The sequence below is a fragment of the Ascaphus truei genome, chromosome 6, assembly GCF_040206685.1.
Source record: "Ascaphus truei isolate aAscTru1 chromosome 6, aAscTru1.hap1, whole genome shotgun sequence".
Classification (NCBI taxonomy): domain Eukaryota; kingdom Metazoa; phylum Chordata; class Amphibia; order Anura; family Ascaphidae; genus Ascaphus; species Ascaphus truei.
In genome coordinates this window covers 32,450,460-32,473,984 of record NC_134488.1, presented here as the reverse complement: position 1 = coordinate 32,473,984, position 23,525 = coordinate 32,450,460, and the positions used below count along the sequence as shown (strand labels likewise).

General features: G+C 55.5%; 1 pseudogene; it reads left to right on the top strand.

Moving 5' to 3' along the window:
• LOC142496848 (arf-GAP with SH3 domain, ANK repeat and PH domain-containing protein 3-like) overlaps window positions 1-23,304 on the top strand; it is a 29,020-nt pseudogene extending 5,716 nt beyond the window's left edge.
• The last annotated feature ends 221 nt before the right edge of the window (window positions 23,305-23,525 follow it).

The following is a 23,525-nucleotide window of genomic DNA, read 5'->3' as shown; positions in this document are numbered from 1 at the left end:
CTAGAAAAGACTTGAGTCTGTATCTTTTTCCCTTAATACTATACACATTAATTAGTTGCCGCCTTCAGCGGAGAGGGGCACTTTGGCATATTTAGTGAATCACCACCACCCTTTTTTTTTCTTTTTTGCACCATTTTTCTTTTTGACCATTTTCTTTCTCCCGGGGGGGCTCTCTGATGGCAGATTTCTCTTATTTGATGGTCCGGCCATCTCAATGTCCTGAATAGATCCAGACCGATGCGTGGTCTGACTGTCCGACATATCGGGGTCTGCGTCATCCATCTTTTCACCCCAACTCTTTTCCTCCAATACTTCATAGGTATTATGCAGCGAGATCTCTTCTTGGACAGTTTCTGTAGTTTTCTTTCTAGCTGAGCTGGTTTGGGCAGTCTTGTTTTTACTTGTTATTGTTTCCCATTCATTATCGCCATCTTTGCGAGGTTCGCCGCCATCTTTGCGAGGTTCGTCGCCATCTTTGCAGGGTTCGCCGCCATCTTTGCAGGGTTCGCCGCCATCTTTGCAGGGTTCGCCACCAACTTTGCAGGGTTCGCCGCCATCCTTGCGGGGTACATCACCTTCCTGAGTAGAATTCTCTGTGTTTGGTACAAAACTCAGATCGCTCCTGTGTTCTCCGTCTGACCCTCTTTGGGCTGGAAGCGTATATGTCAGACCCCGAGACTTTAAAACCTCTTCTGCAGGTGCAAGTTGAAGACTTTCTGATGACTCTGTGTCATTCTGCGTATAATGGTTGTGTTCGGCTTCTGGGCAATCTTTAAAGGAATGACCACATTTATAGCACAGGTTGCAGACAATGTCCTTGTCACACTCAGAGCTGTGATGACCAACAGAACCACACAAAGTGCACCTGATTTTGTCACACGCTGAGCTTAAGTGCCTGGGGGAATCACATTTAAAACACTTTTTAGGCTGTCCCCAATAAAAACATCGCCCGCGATCCCTTCCAATATATATGGCGTTTGGGAGGTGACATGCCACATTGTGTGTGTATCTGAGCTTAACTTTAATCTTGTAGCCCCCATTCCAGAAACCTTCAGCGTCCATATTTTTCACTGGACCGGACAGAACATCGCACTGTCTTTGTAGCCAAAAACATATATCTTCTACTGCTACAGTCTCAATATCAAAGATAATATTCACTTCCACGGTCACAGGGCGAGATACTTGAATAACTTTAAAGAATTCCCATTCTGGATTATCCTTCACTTCTCTGTAACGAAACCAGAATTTTTCTAGCCCTTCTGGTGTCTTAAAGCTGACTTCATAGTTCCTGCTATTAGTAGCATGTAACAAAGCATACACCTCACTGGGTTGGAAGCCAAGAGAAACTTTGATCAAGTCTTTTCCTACAACAATTCTGTCCGGTATAGGAGCCATATCCCCCCAATAATGCAGTCTGACTACGTTCCTGCGCTTTCTGGCATCATCAAATGACAAATAAGATGTACCTGGGCGTCTAGTACTCCATGCTGACTGCTGGGGGTAAGCTGGCTCAGCCGCTCCTGTTGGTTTTGCTGCAGTTCCTGCTTCAGCTAAGGACTTTGCTTTTGCCGCTCCTGTTTCTGCTAAGGGCTTTGATGCTGCTGCAGGCTGTATGGATTTCTCTCCCACTTTAGGAATCTCCATTTCTTGCGCCTCAAAAGCCTCTACTGCTTCAGCGTTCTCCACTGCTTCAGCCATTTCCACTTCAGACACTTCTTCCTGTGCCTGGGCTGTTTGCTGCTCTGTCTCAGGTGTATTGCCAGCATCATTCTGACTCTCTGCCTGGGCTGTTTGCTGTGTGTCTGCCTTGGGTGTGGCTGCTAATTCCTGCACCTGTCTGCAACATTCAGCTGCTTGTAGTGTCTCTGTATCAGGTACAGTTGCATGCAGTTTCTCTGTCTCCGGTGCAGCTGTATGCGGGGTCACTGCGTCAGGTACAGTTGTTTGCAGGGTCACTGTGTCAGGTACAGTTGTTTGCAGGGTCACTGTGTCAGGTACAGTTGTTTGCAGGGTCACTGCGTCAGATGCAGTTGCTTGCGGGGTCTCTGTCTCAGGTGTAGCTGCCGTTTCCTGTGCATTAGTGTGTGTGTCCTTACAAATTTGTGGGATAACAATTTCTGTGACCCCAAGTCTCCTTTTCTCATGCTCTGCCTGCCTTTTACTCTTGGCTTCATTAGACCTTGAGCTGGTTTTAGCCGCAGTTCTCTTACCCGTCTGGTTCTGAGCCGGACTTTCAGTATTCTCCATTTCAGATTCTTTCTGCCCAACATTTTCATTCATCTCTTTTTCCATATTTTCTGACTCTTTCTTTTGCAAACATTTCTGCACTTTAGCTTCCAGGGAAACTTTCTTATCCGCATTCAGATTAGCTTGAGACCTGGTTCCCACTCCTCTCCCTCCTCCAGGGTCTGCCGCCATCTTGGCTCACAGCTCCTCCCCTTCCTGTGTGTGAGGGGGAGGCTGGCACTGCTGCTGTGTGTGTGTAACAGGGGGAGGCTGGCACTGCCGCTGTGTGTGTGTAACAGGGGGAGGCTGGCACTGCCGCTGTGTGTGTGTAACGGGGAGGCTGGCACTGCCGCTGTGTGTGTGTAACAGGGGGAGACTGGCACAGCCGCTGTGTGTGTGTAACAGGGGGAGGCTGGCACTGCTGCTGTGTGTGTGTAACAGGGGGAGGCTGGCACTGCCGCTGTGTGTGTGTGTGTGTGTGTGTAATAGGGGGAGGCTGGCACTGCTGCTGTGTGTGTGTGTGTGTAACGGGGAGGCTGGCACTGCCGCTGTGTGTGTGTAACGGGGAGGCTGGCACTGCCGCTGTGTGTGTGTAACAGGGGGAGGCTGGCACTGCCGCTGTGTGTGTAATAGGGGGAGGCTGGCACTGCCGCTGTGTGTGTGTGTGTAACAGGGGGAGGCTGGCACTGCTGCTGTGTGTGTGTAATAGGGGGAGGCTGGCACTGCCGCTGTGTGTGTGTGTGTGTTTAATAGGGGGAGGCTGGCACTGCCGCTGTGTGTGTGTAACAGGGGGAGGCTGGCACTGCCGCTGTGTGTGTGTAACGGGGAGGCTGGCACTGCCGCTGTGTGTGTGTGTAACAGGGGGAGGCTGGCACTGCCGCTGTGTGTGTGTGTAACAGGGGGAGGCTGGCACTGCCGCTGTGTGTGTAACAGGGGGAGGCTGGCACTGCCGCTGTGTGTGTGTAACAGGGGGAGGCTGGCACTGCCGCTGTGTGTGTGTGTAACGGGGAGGCTGGCACTGCCGCTGTGTGTGTGTAACAGGGGGAGGCTGGCACTGCCGCTGTGTGTGTGTAACGGGGAGGCTGGCACTGCCGCTGTGTGTGTGTAACGGGGAGGCTGGCACTGCCGCTGTGTGTGTGTAACAGGGGGAGGCTGGCACTGCCGCTGTGTGTGTAAAAGGGGGAGGCTGGCACTGCCGCTGTGTGTGTGTAACAGGGGGAGGCTGGCACTGCCGCTGTGTGTGTGTAACAGGGGGAGGCTGGCACTGCCGCTGTGTGTGTATATAACGGGGAGGCAGGCACTGCCGCTGTGTATGTGTAACAGGGGGAGGCTGGCACTGCCGCTGTGTGTGTGTGTAACGGGGAGGCTGGCACTGCCGCTGTGTGTGTGTAACGGGGAGGCTGGCACTGCCGCTGTGTGTGTGTAACAGGGGGAGGCTGGCACTGCCGCTGTGTGTGTGTAACAGGGGGAGGCTGGCACTGCCGCTGTGTGTGTGTGTAACGGGGAGGCTGGCACTGCCGCTGTGTGTGTGTAACGGGGAGGCTGGCACTGCCGCTGTGTGTGTGTAACAGGGGGAGGCTGGCTCTGCCGCTGTGTGTGTGTAACAGGGGGAGGCTGGCACTACCGCTGTGTGTGTGTAACAGGGGGAGGCTGGCACTGCCGCTGTGTGTGTGTAACAGGGGGAGGCTGGCACTGCCGCTGTGTGTGTGTGTGTAACGGGGAGGCTGGCACTGCCGCTGTGTGTGTGTAACAGGGGGAGGCTGGCACTGCCGCTGTGTGTGTGTAACAGGGGGAGGCTGGCACTGCCGCTGTGTGTGTGTGTAACAGGTGGAGGCTGGCACTGCCGCTGTGTGTGTGTAACAGGGGGAGGCTGGCACTGCCGCTGTGTGTGTGTGTGTGTAATAGGGGGAGGCTGGCACTGCCGCTGTGTGTGTGTGTAACGGGGAGGCTGGCACTGCCGCTGTGTGTGTGTAACAGGGAGGCTGGCACTGCCGCTGTGTGTGTGTGTAACAGGGGGAGGCTGGCACTGCCGCTGTGTGTGTGTGTAACAGGGGGAGGCTGGCACTGCCGCTGTGTGTGTGTGTAACAGGGGGAGGCTGGCACTGCCGCTGTGTGTGTAACAGGGGGAGGCTGGCACTGCCGCTGTGTGTGTGTAACAGGGGGAGGCTGGCACTGCCGCTGTGTGTGTGTGTGTAACGGGGAGGCTGGCACTGCCGCTGTGTGTGTGTAACAGGGGGAGGCTGGCACTGCCGCTGTGTGTGTGTAACAGGGGGAGGCTGGCACTGCCGCTGTGTGTGTGTAACAGGGGGAGGCTGGCACTGCCGCTGTGTGTGTGTAAAAGGGGGAGGCTGGCACTGCCGCTGTGTGTGTGTAACAGGGAGAGGCTGGCACTGCCGCTGTGTGTGTGTAACAGGGGGAGGCTGGCACTGCCGCTGTGTGTGTATATAACGGGGAGGCAGGCACTGCCGCTGTGTATGTGTAACAGGGGGAGGCTGGCACTGCCGCTGTGTGTGTAACGGGGAGGCTGGCACTGCCGCTGTGTGTGTGTAACGGGGAGGCTGGCACTGCCGCTGTGTGTGTGTAACAGGGGGAGGCTGGCACTGCCGCTGTGTGTGTGTAACAGGGGGAGGCTGGCACTGCCGCTGTGTGTGTGTGTAACGGGGAGGCTGGCACTGCCGCTGTGTGTGTGTAACGGGGAGGCTGGCACTGCCGCTGTGTGTGTGTAACAGGGGGAGGCTGGCACTGCCGCTGTGTGTGTGTAACAGGGGGAGGCTGGCACTACCGCTGTGTGTGTGTAACAGGGGGAGGCTGGCACTGCCGCTGTGTGTGTGTAACAGGGGGAGGCTGGCACTGCCGCTGTGTGTGTGTGTGTGTAACGGGGAGGCTGGCACTGCCGCTGTGTGTGTGTAACAGGGGGAGGCTGGCACTGCCGCTGTGTGTGTGTAACAGGGGAATCTTTTTTATTTTAAATACAAAATACAAATATTTACAAAAACACACAATACTTACAGAATAGCATCCAGAAAATGACATAAACAATACATTTATCTTAGCGAGATTCCCTTTTCAAAGATATCTAAACGCCTCTCTCCAACCTCTCAGATTCCCCCTGCTATATACACTTTATATCTGATAGATAAACAATATACACTTTACTGATAGATAAATAACACAAAGTAATCAAGCAAGTTTCCTGCAAAAAGAAAATCTAATTCTTAATGTCCTTTAGACTAGAAAAGACTTGAGTCTGTATCTTTTCCCCTTAATACTATTCACATTAATAGTTGCCACTTTCAGCGGAGAGGGGCACTTTGCATATTTAGTGAATCACCACCACCCTTTTTTTTTCTTTTTTGCACCATTTTTCTTTTTGACCATTTTCTTTTTCCCGGGGCTACTCTCTGGTGGCATATTTCTCTTATTTGATGGTCCGGCCATCTCAATGTCCTGAATAGATCCAGACCGCTGCGAGGTCTGACTGTCCGACATATCGGGGTCTGCGTCATCCATCTTTTCACCCCAACTCTTTTCCTCCAATACCTCATATGTATTGTGCAGTGAGATCTCTTCTTGGACAGTTTCTGTAGTTTTCTTTCCAGCTGAGCTGGTTAGGGCAGTCTTGTTTTTACTTGTTATTGTTTCCCATTCATTATCGCCATCTTTGCGAGGTTCGCCGCCATCTTTGCAGGGTTCGCCGCCATCTTTGCAGGGTTCGCCGCCATCTTTGCAGGGTTCGCCGCCATCTTTGCTCAGATCGCTCCTGTGTTCTCCGTCTGACCCCCTTTGGGCTGGAAGTGTATATGTCAGACCCAGAGACTTTAAAACCTCTTCTACAGGTGTAAGTTGAAGACTTTCTGATGACTCTGTGGTATTCTCTTTATCACTAGGAGATGCTGTATTCTGTACACTAGACATTTCATTCTGCCCATAATGGTTGTGTTCGGCTTCTGGGCAATCTTTAAAGGAATGACCACATTTATAGCACAGGTTGCAGACTATGTCCTTGTCACACTCAGAGCTGTGATGACCAATAGAACCACATAAAGTGCACCTGATTTTGTCACACGCTGAGCTTAAGTGCCTGGGGGAATCACATTTAAAACATTTTTTAGGCTGTCCCCAATAAAAACATCGCCCGCGATCTCTTCCAATATATATGGCGTTTGGGAGGTGACATGCCACATTGTGTGTGTATCGAAGTTTAACTTTAAACTTGTAGCCCCCATTCCAGAAACCTTCAGCATCCATACTTTTCACTGGACCAGACTGAATATCGCACTGTCTTTGTAGCCAAAAACATATATCTTCAACCGCTACAGTCTCAATATCAAAGATAATATTCACTTCCACGGTCACAGGGCGAGAAACCTGGATAACTTTAAAGAATTCCCATTCTGGATTATCCTTCACTTCTCTGTAACGAAACCAGAATTTTTCTAGCCCTTCTGGTGTCTTAAAGCTGACTTCGTAGTTTCTGCTACTAGGAGCATGTAACAAAGCATACACCTCACTGGGTTGGAAGCCAAGAGAAACTTTGATCAAGTCTTTTCCTACAACAAATCTGTCCGGTATAGGAACCATATCCCCCCAATAATGTAGTCTGACAACGTTCCTGCGCTTTCTGGCATCATCAAATGACAAATAAGATGTACCTGGGCGTCTTGTACTCCATGCTGACTGCTGGGGGGGAGCTGGCTCGGCCGCTCCTGTTGGTTTTGCTGCCGTTCCTGCTTCAGCTAAGGACTTTGCTTTTGCCGCTCCTGTTTCTGCTAAGGGCTTTGATGCTGCTGCAGGCTGTATGGATTTCTCTCCCACTTTAGGAATCTCCATTTCTTGCGCCTCAAAAGCCTCTACTGCTTCAGCGTTCTCCACTGCTTCAGCCATTTCTATTTCAGACTCTTCTTCCTGTGCCTGAGCTGTTTGCTGCTCTGTCTCAGGTGTATTGCCAGCATCATTCAGGCTCTCAACCTGGGCTGTTTGCTGCATGTCTGCTTTGGGTGTGGCTGCTAATTCCTGCACCTGGCTGTAACCCTCAGCTGCTTGTAGTCTCTCTGTATCAGGTGCAGTTGTATGCAGTTTCTCTGTCTCCGGTGCAGCTGTATGCAGGGTCACTGCGTCAGGTACAGTTGTTTGCGGGGTCACTGCGTCAGGTACAGTTGTTTGCGGGGTCACTGCGTCATGTGCAGCTGCTTGCGGGGTCCTCTGTCTCAGGTGTAGCTGCAGTTGTCTGTGCATTAGTGAGTATGTCCTTGCCAATTTGTGGGATAACAATTTCTGTGACCCCAAGTCTCCTTTTCTCATGCTCTGCCTGCCTTTTACTCTTGGCTTCATTAGACCTTGAGCTGGTTTTAGCCGCAGTTCTCTTACCCGTCTGGTTCTGAGCCGGACTTTCAGTATTCTCCATTTCAGATTCTTTCTGCCCAACATTTTCATTCATCTCTTTTTCCATATTTTCTGACTCTTTCTTTTGCAAACATTTCAGCACTTTAGCTTCCAGGGAAACTTTCTTATCCGCATTCAGATTAGCTTGAGACCTGGTTCCAACTCCTCTCCCTCCTCCAGGGTCTGCCGCCATCTTGGCTCACAGCTCCTCCCCTTCCTGTGTGTGAGGGGGAGGCTGGCACTGCTGCTGTGTGTGTGTAACAGGGGGAGGCTGGCACTGCCGCTGTGTGTGTGTGTGTAACAGGTGGAGGCTGGCACTGCCGCTGTGTGTGTGTAACAGGGGAGGCTGGCACTGCCGCTGTGTGTGTGTGTGTGTAATAGGGGGAGGCTGGCACTGCCGCTGTGTGTGTGTGTAACGGGGAGGCTGGCACAGCCGCTGTGTGTGTGTAACAGGGAGGCTGGCACTGCTGCTGTGTGTGTGTAACAGGGGGAGGCTGGCACTGCCGCTGTGTGTGTAATAGGGGAGGCTGGCACTGCCGCTGTGTGTGTGTGTGTAATAGGGGAGGCTGGCACTGCCGCTGTGTGTGTGTAATAGGGGGAGGCTGGCACGGCCGCTGTGTGTGTGTGTGTGTTTAATAGGGGGAGGCTGGCACTGCCGCTGTGTGTGTGTAACAGGGGGAGGCTGGCACTGCCGCTGTGTGTGTGTAACAGGGGGAGGCTGGCACTGCCGCTGTGTGTGTGTAACAGGGGGAGACTGGCACAGCCGCTGTGTGTGTGTAACAGGGGGAGGCTGGCACTGCCGCTGTGTGTGTGTAACAGGGGGAGGCTGGCACTGCCGCTGTGTGTGTGTAACAGGGGGAGGCTAGCACTGCCGCTGTGTGTGTGTAACAGGGGGAGGCTGGCACTGCCGCTGTGTGTGTGTAACGGGTAGGCTGGCACTGCCGCTGTGTGTGTGTGTAACAGGTGGAGGCTGGCACTGCCGCTGTGTGTGTGTAACAGGGGAGGCTGGCACTGCCGCTGTGTGTGTGTGTAACGGGGAGGCTGGCACTGCCGCTGTGTGTGTGTAACAGGGAGGCTGGCACTGCTGCTGTGTGTGTGTAACAGGGGGAGGCTGGCACTGCCGCTGTGTGTGTAATAGGGGGAGGCTGGCACTGCCGCTGTGTGTGTGTGTGTGCAATAGGGGGAGGCTGGCACTGCCGCTGTGTGTGTGTAATAGGGGAGGCTGGCACGGCCGCTGTGTGTGTGTAACGGGTAGGCTGGCACTGCCGCTGTGTGTGTGTGTAACAGGTGGAGGCTGGCACTGCCGCTGTGTGTGTGTAACAGGGGGAGGCTGGCACTGCCGCTGTGTGTGTGTGTAACGGGGAGGCTGGCACTGCCGCTGTGTGTGTGTAACAGGGAGGCTGGCACTGCTGCTGTGTGTGTGTAACAGGGGGAGGCTGGCACTGCCGCTGTGTGTGTAATAGGGGAGGCTGGCACTGCCGCTGTGTGTGTGTGTGTGTAATAGGGGGAGGCTGGCACTGCCGCTGTGTGTGTGTAATAGGGGAGGCTGGCACGGCCGCTGTGTGTGTGTGTGTGTGTTTAATAGGGGGAGGCTGGCACTGCCGCTGTGTGTGTGTAACGGGGAGGCTGGCACTGCCGCTGTGTGTGTGTAACAGGGAGGCTGGCACTGCCGCTGTGTGTGTGTAACAGGGGGAGGCTGGCACTGCCGCTGTGTGTGTAATAGGGGGAGGCTGGCACTGCCGCTGTGTGTGTGTGTGTGTGTAACTAGGGGAGGCTGGCACTGCCGCTGTGTGTGTGTAATAGGGGGAGGCTGGCACGGCCGCTGTGTGTGTGTGTGTGTGTGTTTAATAGGGGGAGGCTGGCACTGCCGCTGTGTGTGTGTAACAGGGGGAGGCTGGCACTGCCGCTGTGTGTGTGTAACAGGGGAGGCTGGCACTGCCGCTGTGTGTGTGTGTGTAACAGGTGGAGGCTGGCACTGCCGCTGTGTGTGTGTAACAGGGGGAGGCTGGCACTGCCGCTGTGTGTGTGTGTGTGTAATAGGGGAGGCTGGCACTGCCGCTGTGTGTGTGTGTAACGGGGAGGCTGGCACTGCCGCTGTGTGTGTGTAACAGGGAGGCTGGCACTGCTGCTGTGTGTGTGTAACAGGGGGAGGCTGGCACTGCCGCTGTGTGTGTAATAGGGGAGGCTGGCACTGCCGCTGTGTGTGTGTGTAATAGGGGGAGGCTGGCACTGCCGCTGTGTGTGTGTAATAGGGGGAGGCTGGCACGGCCGCTGTGTGTGTGTGTGTGTTTAATAGGGGGAGGCTGGCACTGCCGCTGTGTGTGTGTAACAGGGGGAGGCTGGCACTGCCGCTGTGTGTGTGTAACAGGGGGAGGCTGGCACTGCCGCTGTGTGTGTGTAACAGGGAGGCTGGCACTGCTGCTGTGTGTGTGTAACAGGGGAGGCTGGCACTGCCGCTGTGTGTGTGTGTGTGTGTGTGTAATAGGGGGAGGCTGGCACTGCCGCTGTGTGTGTGTGTAACGGGGAGGCTGGCACTGCCGCTGTGTGTGTGTAACAGGGAGGCTGGCACTGCTGCTGTGTGTGTGTAACAGGGGAGGCTGGCACTGCCGCTGTGTGTGTAATAGGGGAGGCTGGCACTGCCGCTGTGTGTGTGTAATAGGGGGAGGCTGGCACTGCCGCTGTGTGTGTGTAATAGGGGGAGGCTGGCACTGCCGCTGTGTGTGTGTAATAGGGGGAGGCTGGCACGGCGCTGTGTGTGTGTGTGTGTTTAATAGGGGGAGGCTGGCACTGCCGCTGTGTGTGTGTAACGGGGAGGCTGGCACTGCCGCTGTGTGTGTGTAACAGGGAGGCTGGCACTGCCGCTGTGTGTGTGTAACAGGGGGAGGCTGGCACTGCCGCTGTGTGTGTAATAGGGGGAGGCTGGCACTGCCGCTGTGTGTGTGTGTGTGTGTGTAATAGGGGGAGGCTGGCACTGCCGCTGTGTGTGTGTAATAGGGGGAGGCTGGCACGGCCGCTGTGTGTGTGTGTGTGTGTGTTTAATAGGGGGAGGCTGGCACTGCCGCTGTGTGTGTGTAACAGGGGGAGGCTGGCACTGCCGCTGTGTGTGTGTAACAGGGGGAGGCTGGCACTGCCGCTGTGTGTGTGTAACAGGGGGAGACTGGCACAGCCGCTGTGTGTGTGTAACAGGGGGAGGCTGGCACTGCCGCTGTGTGTGTGTAACAGGGGGAGGCTGGCACTGCGCTGTGTGTGTGTAACAGAGGGAGGCTAGCACTGCCGCTGTGTGTGTGTAACAGGGGGAGGCTGGCACTGCCGCTGTGTGTGTGTAACGGGTAGGCTGGCACTGCCGCTGTGTGTGTGTAACAGGGGGAGGCTGGCACTGCCGCTGTGTGTATGTGTAACAGGGGAGGCTGGCACTGCCGTTGTGTGTGTAACAGGGGGAGGCTGGCACTGCCGCTGTGTGTGTGTAACAGGGGGAGGCTGGCACTGCCGCTGTGTGTGTGTAACAGGGGGAGGCTGGCACTGCCGCTGTGTGTGTGTAACAGGGGAGGCTGGCACTGCCGCTGTGTGTGTGTAACAGGGGGAGGCTGGCACTGCGCTGTGTGTGTGTAACGGGGAGGCTGGCACTGCCGCTGTGTGTGTGTGTAACAGGGGGAGGCTGGCACTGCCGCTGTGTGTGTGTAACAGGGGGAGGCTGGCACTGCCGCTGTGTGTGTGTAACAGGGGAGGCTGGCACTGCCGCTGTGTGTGTGTGTAACAGGGGGAGGCTGGCACTGCCGCTGTGTGTGTGTAACAGGGGAGGCTGGCACTGCCGCTGTGTGTGTGTAACAGGGGGAGGCTGGCACTGCCGCTGTGTGTGTGTAACAGGGGGAGGCTGGCACTGCCGCTGTGTGTGTGTAACAGGGGGAGGCTGGCACTGCCGCTGTGTGTGTGTGTAACAGGGGGAGGCTGGCACTGCCGCTGTGTGTGTGTAACAGGGGGAGGCTGGCACTGCCGCTGTGTGTGTGTAACAGGGCGAGGCTGGCACCACAGCTGCTCACTGTGCACAGTATATAATGGGTTTCTCTCCCCGCACTCAGATTAATCGCCCCCCTGCAAAGATAAATTTACTAACCTGTCAGGTGCGTCCGAACCCCGAAGAGAGGCGGAACTTCGACCTGATCACACGTGAGTGTCTGAAGCGGGACGGGGGGGACGGGGGAGGGGACGGGGGGGAGTGCGGGGGACGGGGGGACCGTGTAACTACATGTGATCACAATTTAGGGACAGCTCTGTATGGCAGGTAACACTCCGTGCCTTTTCCGTGGTATTGGCCGTATATAGGTGTGGGGAAGGCAGGACTCTGACTTTAATACATGGTTAAGTGGTGTGCAGAGGAGAGACGTGGTTTTATTGAACGTGGCTGCCCCATCCGGAGGGGTATGGATGTATATAAAAGAGATGGCCGGCTTCCATCTCGGAGGGGAACCAAGATACCCCGGGGGCAGTTCAGATACTTTATTAGAAACCATTTCATCAAGCGGGTAGGGGCAATTAAATGAGTGAGGGTACTTCCAACTGCCCCTCCCAGCAAGAGAAAGCAACTGGCAATTAGCACGCAACATAAGTATGGGCCTGGGGGGGGGGGGGGGGTGGGGGAGATAAGTGTGGTTCCGAAGGGGGGGACAAGTGTGGGCTTGAGGGGGGGGGGTGAATAAGTGTGGGCCAGAGGGGGGGACAAGTGTGGGCTTGGGGGTGGGGGTGATAAGTGTGGGCCCGAGGGGGGGGGGATAAGTGTAGGGGTATAAGTGTGGGCCCGGGGGGGGGGGATAGGTGTAGGGTTGGGGGGGATAAGTTTGGGGGTATAAGTGTGGGCCCAGGGGGAGGGTCCGGGGGGGGGGTAACCACACATCCCTATAATCTCCCCCTGTCTCTTTCAGATAACAGAACTTATCACTTTCAGGCTGAGGATGAGTGTGACCGTCTCGTGTAAGTGTGTGCGGGGGGGAGAGGGTGTGCGGGAGGGGGACGGGTTGTGCGGGAGGGCGGACGGGTGTCTTGGCGGGTGGGGGTATGCGGGGTGTGCGGGACGGGGGGTGGGGGTATGCGGGGTGTACGGGGGGTACGGGGTCTGCACCCTGTACCTGCTCCTCCCCACTTCTCTCGACCCCCAGTGCAATATGATGCACCGTTCCTTATAACTCCTCGCCATCTCCAACCCCCCCACTCTCTCCCGCCCCTCTCATCACTCTCTCTCTCTCTCTCTCTCTCTCATCACTCTCCCTTTCTTTCTCCCCTCTCTCTCCCATCCCACTCTCCCTCTTTCTCTCGCTCTCTCTCTACCCCCTCTCTCTCTCCCTCTCTCTCTACCCCCTCTTTCATCACTCTCCCTCTCTCTCTTTCTTTTTCCTGCTCCTCATCACTCCCTCCCCCCCTCCTCTCTCCCCCCCCTCTCTCCCCCCCCTCTCCCCCCTCCTCTCTTCCCCCCCTCCTCTCTCCCCCCCACCTCTCTCCCCCCCCTCCTCCCCTCCCTCTCCCCCCCTTCCTCCCTCCCCCCCCCAGCTGGGTCTCCGTGCTGCAGAACAGTAAGGACGACGCTCTGAATGCTGCGTTTGGGGGGGTCGGGGGGGCGCCCTGTGGGGGGTGAGCGACGTCACCCCGCAACTAACGAAGCAAATGATTAACGAGGTCCGGGCCCTGCCGGGGAACCACGTGTGCTGCGACTGCGGCGCCCCAGGTAACGACTCTCTCTAATGAACCAGTTACCTCTATATAGGGGACCCCCCCGTGCTCTGTATAGGTGGTGAGGTCCCAGTCGGGCTCCTTACTGCTTATAGGATCGTCTCCTGTGTCCTCAGATCCTTCCTGGCTCTCCACAAACCTGGGGGTGCTGACCTGCATCGAGTGCTCCGGGATCCACCGGGATCTGGGGGTGCATTACTCCCGGATCCAGTCATTAACCCTGGACGTGCTGGGCACCTCCGAGCTGCTGGTACGTGTGGGGGGGCTGACCTTGTATGCAGGGGGAGAGGTGGGCTAGACTAAACCTGTATGCAGAGGGAAGAGAGGCGCCGGGGAGACTGACCCTATAGACAGGAGGAGACGGGGAGACTGTACCTATAGATGGGAGGAGAGAGGGAGACTGTACCTATAGCCAGGAGGAGAGAGGGGGAGACTGACCCTAAATACAGGTGGAAAGAGGGGGAAACTGACCCTATATACATGAGGGGGGGACTCACAGTGTCACCCTGTCACCGTGTCACCCAGTCACCGTGTCACCCTGTCACCGTGTCACCCTGTCACCTTGTCCCGTCTCTCTGCAGATTGCTGTCAGTGTTGGAAACACCAAATGTAACGAGGTTCTAGAGGCCGCTCTTCCAACCCCAAATCCAAAACCCACCCCCAGCAGTGACATGTGAGTGCAGTGCTCTGCAGGGAAGGGGCTACACTGCGACGCTCTGCAGGGCTCTCTCTGACAGGGAAGGGGTTACACTGCGACGCTCTGCAGGGCTCTCTCTGGCGGGAAGGGGTTACACTGCGACGCTCTGCAGGGCTCTCTCTCTGGCAGGGAAATGGTTACACTGCAACGCTTTGCAGGGCTCTCTGGAAGGGAAGGGGTTACACTGAGATGCTCTGCAGGGCTCTCTCTGTCAGGGAAGGGGTTACACTGAGATGCTCTGCAGGGCTCTCTGGCAGGGAAGGGGTTACACTGCGATGCTCTGCAGGGCTCTCTCTGGCAGGGAAGGGGTTACACTGAGATGCTCTGCAGGGCTCTGGCAGGGAAGGGGTTTCACTGAGATGCTCTGCAGGGCTCTCTGGCAGGGAAGGAGTGTGACTCTAGGACTGTCTTACCAGGAGCGTCAGGAAGGATTACATAACCTCTAAGTACGTGGAGTACAGGTATGTGCAGAGGGAACACGGTGATTTGCCACAGGCCGTGAGAGACGCCATTCACAACCAGGACCTCATGGCTCTGCTGCAGAGCGTCGCATCTGGGGCGGACCTGAACAAAGCGCTGCATCCCCAAGACAACCAGGTATTCCCCCTCACCTAAGTAACCTCTCTGCCCCACACCTGGGACAGGTAACCCTACCCCTCACACACACATGGGACAGGTAACTCTACCCAATTACACACACCTGAGACAGGTAACCCACACCCACGCACACGCACACACATGCACCTGAGACAGGTAACACCTCCCCCTCACACGGGACAGGTAACTCTACCCAATTACACACACCTGAGACGGGTAACCACACACACACACACACACACACACACATGCCTGAGACAGGTAACAACCACACACACCTGAGACGGGTAAGTGGTAACACACACACCCCCTCTCTCACACACACAAGACAGGTAACCCCCCCCCAAACACACACACACACACACACACCTGAGATGGGTAACCTCCCCCTCACTCACCTAATACACAGGTAACCTCCCCCTCACTCACCTAATACACAGGTAACCTCCCCTTCACACCTGTGACTGTCACCTCCCTCTTTCCCCTTTAGGACTCCTCTGAATCCCCCTTACACCTGGCTGTACGTCTCTCTAATCGCACCACTCTCCCCCTCGTGGACTTTATCATCCAGAACGGGTAGGTGGAGAGAAGGGGGTCAGTGTAATATTAGGGGTGAACATCATAGCTGATTATATAGAGGCACCAGAAACCTTAACGACTCCCCTGCACAATTCATTTAGTTCAGGCGTTTATTCATGATTATATACACGACAAATAGAAAGGGACAATGTTTCTGCCTCTTTATTTTATTTATTGTTATTTATAACATGTGCTACCAGGAAGTAATACATTGAGAGTTACCTCTCGTTTTCAGGCTTGTCCTAGGCCGGACCTATTAGGCTAAGGCCCCGCTCCCTCAGTCAGCGCGCCCGCACTGCAGACAGGCGGGGCGCTGACAGGCACAGACCGCGATATGCTGGTCTGTAGGGAGCTGGAGCGGGAGGGGGGGGGGCGTGGCTTGAGCGGAGGGACCCCCCCCCGGGCTCGGGCTGCAGGCGGGAGCTGCTGCGGGCTGCTGTAAGGTAAGCAGCTCCCTCCCCCTTCGGCCCCTTCTTGCCTGATGACAGCTCCTGCCCTCGCTCCCGCCGCTGATTGGCTCATCAGCGCACCACGTGACGCGTCACCGCCCGGGATGACAATTTTCTTGCATCCCCTGGCGGCTGACGCGTCACAGCGCGTAGTGAGCCGTCAGCGAGGGGGGACTGGGACCGGCTCAGGAGGATTCCCCTGCTGGTGGGGAACGCTCGCGCCGCCGGGCGCAGCGGGTCCCAGGCCTAATGGCCTTCCCCTGAGATTTGCCGTAATAGACGCACTGCGTTTCACGGCAGAACGCACGGGGGTGACTTCATTGTGACGGCTGGTGTTGGTTACGCCTCCCTATCGGAATATTCTGCAAAGGGGGTTTTACAGCAAAAAATATGTTCAACGTTAAGTGAATCGCTCACATTTTAGTTTGGGCGTCGGAGCAAACGGGAGCCCCTTGGATGATACCCGCGTCTCGGTCTCTGAAAGAACCCGTGACCAGATTGAAAATGGGTGAGATGGTACACGCCTGTAACCAGGGGGCTGAACCGCAGGATGTGGGAACTGACCACAGGCCTAGGGACTGGGTCCTGATCGAGGAGAATAACCGGGTCACAGGCCGAGGTTGAGACGGGGTGCGGCAGCGTAGTCCGAGGTCACGGTTCCAAGGTCAGGGCTTGGTGCGGCAGCGTAGTCCGAGGTCACGGTTCCAAGGTCAGGGCTTGGTGTGGCAGCGTAGTTGGAGGTCACGGTTCCAAGGTCAGGGCTTGGTGCGGCAGCGTAGTCCGAGGTCACGGTTCCAAGGTCAGGGCTTGGTGCGGCAGCGTAGTTGGAGGTCACGGTTCCAAGGTCAGGGCTTGGTGTGGCAGCGTAGTTGGAGGTCACGGTTCCAAGGTCAGGGCTTGGTGCGGCAGCGTACTCCGAGGTCACAGTTCCAAGGTCAGGGCTTGGTGCGGCAGCGTACTCCGAGGTCACAGTTCCAAGGTCAGGGCTTGGTGCGGCAGCGTAGTTGGAGGTCACAGTTCCAAGGTCAGGGCTTGGTGCGGCAGCGTAGTCCGAGGTCACAGTTCCAAGGTCAGGGCTTGGTGTGGCAGCGTAGTTGGAGGTCACGGTTCCAAGGTCAGGGCTTGGTGTGGCAGCGTAGTCCGAGGTCACGGTTCCAAGGTCAGGGCTTGGTGCGGCAGCGTACTCCGAGGTCACAGTTCCAAGGTCAGGGCTTGGTGCGGCAGCGTAGTCCGAGGTCACGGTTCCAAGGTCAGGGCTTGGTGTGGCAGCGTAGTTGGAGGTCACGGTTCCAAGGTCAGGGCTTGGTGTGGCAGCGTAGTTGGAGGTCACGGTTCCAAGGTCAGGGCTTGGTGCGGCAGCGTACTCCGAGGTCACGGTTCCAAGGTCAGGGCTTGGTGTGGCAGCGTAGTTGGAGGTCACCGTTCCAAGGTCAGGGCTTGGTGTGGCAGCGTAGTCCGAGCTCACAGTTCCAAGGTCAGGGCTTGGTGCGGCAGCGTACTCCGAGGTCACAGTTCCAAGGTCAGGGCTTGGTGCGGCAGCGTACTCCGAGGTCACAGTTCCAAGGTCAGGGCTTGGTGCGGCAGCGTACTCCGAGGTCACGGTTCCAAGGTCAGGGCTTGGTGCGGCAGCGTACTCCGAGGTCACAGTTACAAGGTCAGGGCTTGGTGCGGCAGCGTACTCCGAGGTCACAGTTCCAAGGTCAGGGCTTGGTGCGGCAGCGTACTCCGAGGTCACAGTTACAAGGTCAGGGCTTGGTGCGGCAGCGTACTCCGAGGTCACAGTTCCAAGGTCAGGGCTTGGTGCGGCACGTAGTTGAGGTCACAGTTCCAAGGTCAGGGCTTGGTGCGGCAGCGTAGTTAGAGGTCACAGTTCCAAGGTCAGGGCTTGGTGCGGCAGCGTAGTTGGAGGTCACAGTTCCAAGGTCAGGGCTTGGTGTGGCAGCGTAGTTGGAGGTCACAGTTCCAAGGTCAGGGCTTGGTGTGGCAGCGTAGTTGGAGGTCACAGTTCCAAGGTCAGGGCTTGGTGCGGCAGCGTAGTTGGAGGTCACAGTTCCAAGGTCAGGGCTTGGTGTGGCAGCGTAGTTGGAGGTCACCGTTCCAAGGTCAGGGCTTGGTGCGGCAGCGTAATTGGAGGTCACGGTTCCAAGGTCAGGGCTTGGTGCGGCAGCGTAGTCCGAGGTCACGGTTCCAAGGTCAGGGCTTGGTGTGGCAGCGTAGTTGGAGGTCACGGTTCCAAGGTCAGGGCTTGGTGCGGCAGCGTAGTTGGAGGTCACCGTTACAAGGTCAGGGCTTGGTGTGGCAGCGTAGTTGGAGGTCACGGTTCCAAGGTCAGGGCTTGGTGTGGCAGCGTAGTTGGAGGTCACAGTTCCAAGGTCAGGGCTTGGTGTGGCAGCGTAGTTGGAGGTCACGGTTCCAAGGTCAGGGCTTGGTGTGGCAGCGTAGTTGGAGGTCACGGTTCCAAGGTCAGGGCTTGGTGTGGCAGCGTAGTTGGAGGTCACCGTTCCAAGGTCAGGGCTTGGTGTGGCAGCGTAGTTGGAGGTCACCGTTCCAAGCTCAGTGAGATCACTTCCTGGTTTTCTGCCATCTTGGTAGAGGCAATGGAAGCTCAGGAATGTGCCAGTGTCGCGGTGGGACCGCCGTGGCAGCGGGTCCTCACAATAGTTCTTTTATTCTGGTTCTGGTGGCCCACTGTCCTGATCCTAGTCCTCCTGCGTCATCCTTTTCTTGGGGTGGGTAGATGTACTCCTAGGTCTGGAACGGGGATACCCCAGGGTGACCCGGAATGCTCGCCGGGCCCGAGGTGTCCTCCCGTGTTCTGCGTGAGTGCGGCGTACCAGCGGAAAGCCCTCTGCCTTTGAGTTGCCGTGGTGTGTCTCTTGCGGCCGGTAACTCCGCGAATGATACATGTTATCAATTAACGAGGGTTTCCCTCCTAATACTATTTAGAGGTTTTGGTGTCGGGGACTGTTTTAACCTATATCTTTATGGACGTGACGCTTTAAATAAAATGTATATGTTTATACTATATTGGAGTATGCTATATGGGGCACTTTTTTCTCGTGTGTGTGTGTGTGTGTGTGTGTGTGTGTGTCCTCTAGTATGTATGTATGTATGTATGTATGTATGTATGTATGTATATGTATGTACATATAGGGGGAAGTGATGGGAAATTCTAATGGGGGAAACCTGTTGGAGAGGGGTTCCTCTGTATTGGGGTGCTCACATTTACATGGGGGGGGGGGTTCTTTTGTCACAGGGGGGGTCTGGAAAGAGCAACATCCAATGGCAGCACAGCTCTGCATTATGGAGTTATATATAACAAGCCGGACTGTATACGGCTGCTACTCAAAGGGAAGGCGTCTCTCAATGCAGGTAAGTACCCCTCCCAGGGGCATCGGGGACACTTACCTCTCACCCCCTCCTAATACACAGGGACACTGACTTCTTCCTAATACACAGGGACACGTTCCACTCACATCCTCCTAATACACAAGGACACTGACCTCTTCCTAATACACAGGAACACTAACCACTCACATACTCCTAATACACCGGGACACTGACCTCTTCCTAATACATACAAACACATACCTCTCACCTCCTCCTAATACACAGGGACACATACCTCTCACCTCTTCCTAATACACAGGGACACATACCTCTCACTTCCTCCTAATACACAGGGACACATACCACTCACATCCTCCTAATACACAGGGACACATACCACTCACATCCTCCTAATACACAGGGACACTGACCTCTTCCTATTACACAGGGACACGTACCACTCACATCCTCCTAATACACAGGGACACGTACCTCTTCCTAATACACAGGGACACGTACCACTCACATTCTCCTAATACACAGGGACACTGACCTCTTCCTAATACACAGGGACACGTACCACTCACATTCTCCTAATACACAGGGACAATGACCTCTCACATTCTCCTAATACACAGGGACACGTACCTCTCACATTCTCCTAATACACAGGGACACTGACCTCCTCCTAAACACAGGGACACTGACCTCCTCCTAAACACAGGGACACGTACCTCTCACCTCCTCCTAATACACAGGGACACTGACCTCCTCCTAATACACAGGGACACATACCTCTCACCTCCTATTACACACAAACACATACCTGTCACCTCTATCGCCTCCTAATGCACAAGGACACTTACCCCTCGCCTCCTAATACACAGTGATACTTACCTCCTAATAAACAGGGATACCTACCTCTCACCTCCTAATGCACAAGGACACACACCTCTCGCCTCCTAATACACAGGGATACTTTCCTCTCACCTCCTCCTAATACACAGGTACACGTACCTCTCACCTCCTCCTAATACACAGACATCACACATACCTCTCTCCCCTTCCTAATACACAGGGATACTTTCCTCTCACCTCCTCCTAATACATAGGTACCCGTACCTCTCACCTCCTCCTAATACACAGACATCACACACCTCTCTCCCCTTCCTAATACACAGACACCCCTCTCTCTCTGCAGTTAATAATGATGGATTTACCCCGTTGGCACTTTCTCAGAATTTAAAGCACTCGCTGTGTGAGAACTTGGTAAGTCGTTTAACCCCAAGAGCTGACACTCCAACCCCCGTCTTTTGGTTAAGTTTAAGTTTAGAATGGGGTGGGGGGGGGGGGGGGGGGTTCCTGGGTTTCCTCTGCCTATAAAGCCTTGTTTCTGATTGGCTGCAGCTGGAGCAGGCCCGGGGCGGGATGCTGAGTACGCAGGTTCACGTGGACTTTGATTGGTTCTCACAGGAGGAGGAGCCATGCGACAGCGAGGAGGAGGAGGGCGAGAAGGTTAGAGGGAGGCTGGCACTGCCGCTGTGTGTAATAGGGGGAGGCTGGCACTGCCGCTGTGTGTAATAGGGGGAGGCTGGCACTGCCGCTGTGTGTAATAGGGGGAGGCTGGCACTGCCGCTGTGTGTAATAGGGGGAGGCTGGCACTGCTGCTGTGTGTAATAGGGGGAGGCTGGCACTGCCGCTGTGTGTGTGTAATAGGGGGAGGCAGGCACTGCCGCTGTGTGTAATAGGGAGGCTGGCACTGCCGCTGTGTGTAATAGGGGGAGGCTGGCACTGCCGCTGTGTGTAATAGGGGGAGGCTGGCACTGCCGCTGTGTGTAATAGGGGGAGGCTGGCACTGCCGCTGTGTGTAATAGGGAGAGGCTGGCACAGCCGCTGTGTGTGTGTGTGTGTGAATAGGGGGAGGCTGGCACTGCCGCTGTGTGTGTGTGTGTGTGTGTAATAGTGGGAGGCTGGCACAACCGCTGTGTGTGTGTGTAATAGTGGGAGGCTGGCACAGCCGCTGTGTGTAATAGGGGGAGGCTGGCACTGCCACTGTGTGTAATAGGGGGAGGCTGGCACTGCCGCTGTGTGTAATAGGGGGAGGCTGGCACAGCCGCTGTGTGTAATAGGGGGAGGCTGGCACAGCCGCTGTGTGTAATAGGGGGAGGCTGGCACAGCCGCTGTGTGTAATAGGGGGAGGCTGGCACAGCCGCTGTGTGTAATAGGGGGAGGCTGGCACAGCCGCTGTGTGTAATAGGGGGAGGCTGGCACAGCCGCTGTGTGTAATAGGGGGAGGCTGGCACAGCCGCTGTGTGTAATAGGGGGAGGCTGGCACAGCCGCTGTGTGTAATAGGGGGAGGCTGGCACTGCCGCTGTGTGTAATAGGGGGAGGCTGGCACAGCCGCTGCCCACACTCACCTTTGCTGTCTCCCCTATAGCTGAGCCCCTTGTCCCTCTCCTACACCCCGCTGCCCCCCCCTGTCCGGGGGCCTCCCCGGCGAAGTTCCATGGGCCTGGACATTAGCAACAGAACATACGAAACACTAGTGTGGCCCCGCAGGGCCCCGGGACCCCAGCGAGCCCGGAGTGAGGAGACTCCTCCCCCTCTACCTGCCAAGAACCACACCCACAGTGAGTGTACATACTCAGCATCATTATACAGTGCAGCAGTTTTATTATCAGTGTATAGATATACTCATCATCATTATACAGCACCGCGTGGTCATTATCAGTGTATAGAGATACTCAGCACCATTATACAATGCAGCGTGTTTATTAGAGGTGCATAGAGATACTCATCATCATTATACAGCACAGCGTGTTCATTATCAGTGCATAAAGATACTCAGCACCATTATACAGTGCAGCGTGTTTAGTATCAGTGCATAGAGATACTTAGTATGACAGTATAATGCAGCACGCTCATTATTTACAGAGTCCCCGGAATTTTCTTGCCCCACAATGCCCCCCCATTCCCCACTGGGGACTGCAGCAGGAAGCACGCAGCGTCCCCTCAGCACCCCCTGTGCCGAAGGGGATTGGGAGGGGGGCGCTGAGGTGGGGCTTCAGCGACGGTCGTCCGAACCCCCCCGCTATTCTCTGGGGACCCTCGAGCAGGCTCTAACCTCGCCGCGGAACAGGTAAATCCGCCATCTTTAAAGTGGATTGGGAATAGTGAGGGCATCATTGGAGGGTTCTGGGAAGTGAAAGCCTGTCCCTTCTCTTTCCGCAGCACAGAGGGGGTCAAGTCCTATAGGAGGGTGCGGACGGGGACCCCCAGCCCCAGGTCACGACTGCAGAGCCCCCCCCAACCTTGTGCGACGACTTCTCCCCGGGCAGGAAGTGGGGAGCCCCCCGATGGTGCTCCCCCCATCCCCTGCCGCGGAAAACCTCTCAGGTGGGTGGATGGGGGGGAGAGGGTGAAGGGTGGATTATTACGGCAGAAGTAAGAGACGGGGCGTGATAAAGAGAGAGGAGAGAAATGGAGCTAAGTGCTCGCTCTCCTTCAACCCCCCCCCTCATATCTCTCACCTGCCCCCCATATCTCTCACCTCCCCCCTCATATCTCTCACCTCCCCCCCATATCTCTCACCTCCCCCCCATATCTCTCACCTCCCCCCCATATCTCTCACCTCCCCCCCATATCTCTCACCTCCCCCCTCATATCTCTCACCTCCCCCCCATATCTCTCACCTCCCCCCCATATCTCTCACCTCCCCCCCATATCTCTCACCTCCCCCCATATCTCTCACCTCCCCCCTCATATCTCTCACCTCCCCCCCATATCTCTCATCCCCCATCTCTATCACTCTATATCCATCTGTCTCTTCTCTCACTCTCTCTATATGTATCTATATGTATGTATGTGTGTGTGTGTGTGTATATGTATGTGTGTATACATACATACTGCCCTGAGTTCCCTCACAGACCCAGTAACTGCCCCTTAGCCCCCTGTGATTCTAACTACCCCTCTCGTACTTATTGTCTCCATCTCTTTGTTTATCAGGTGGGGTATACAGGGTGAGATGCACCCCGAATAGGTACCATGCCAATCTGCAGGACCCACCCCTCCCAGAATGCTGTGCACCCACCCCATGGAAACCACCAGATCTGCCCCACAGAGGGGCAACAAGACAAGGGGGACCAGGCTAGTTTTTAACTCCCACACCCTTAATCCAGATTGTCAGACAGTCCTGGGTTATATAGGGTGACCTCCTGACTGCAGATTACTGGGGCAGGCTCACACAGTCCTGGGTTATATAGATAACCCCCCTCATTTTTATTAATTTGCAAATGTTTTGTACCAAATAAAAAATATTTTCAAAATGTTTTAATTATCATTATATCTGTCTGTCTGCGTGCGGGACACCATGCACATGTAAAAGAAGAGAGATCACAAAAATAGTACAGTACTGTATAGCACCAAAATGATAATCCTATGAAATTCTGCAATGATTCTACTCACAAGCAGACAGTGAGTAGAGGCATTTCACACATAAAGTGTACACGAACAGTAGTCCCACGTGGAGGGGCGTCTGAGGACCAGG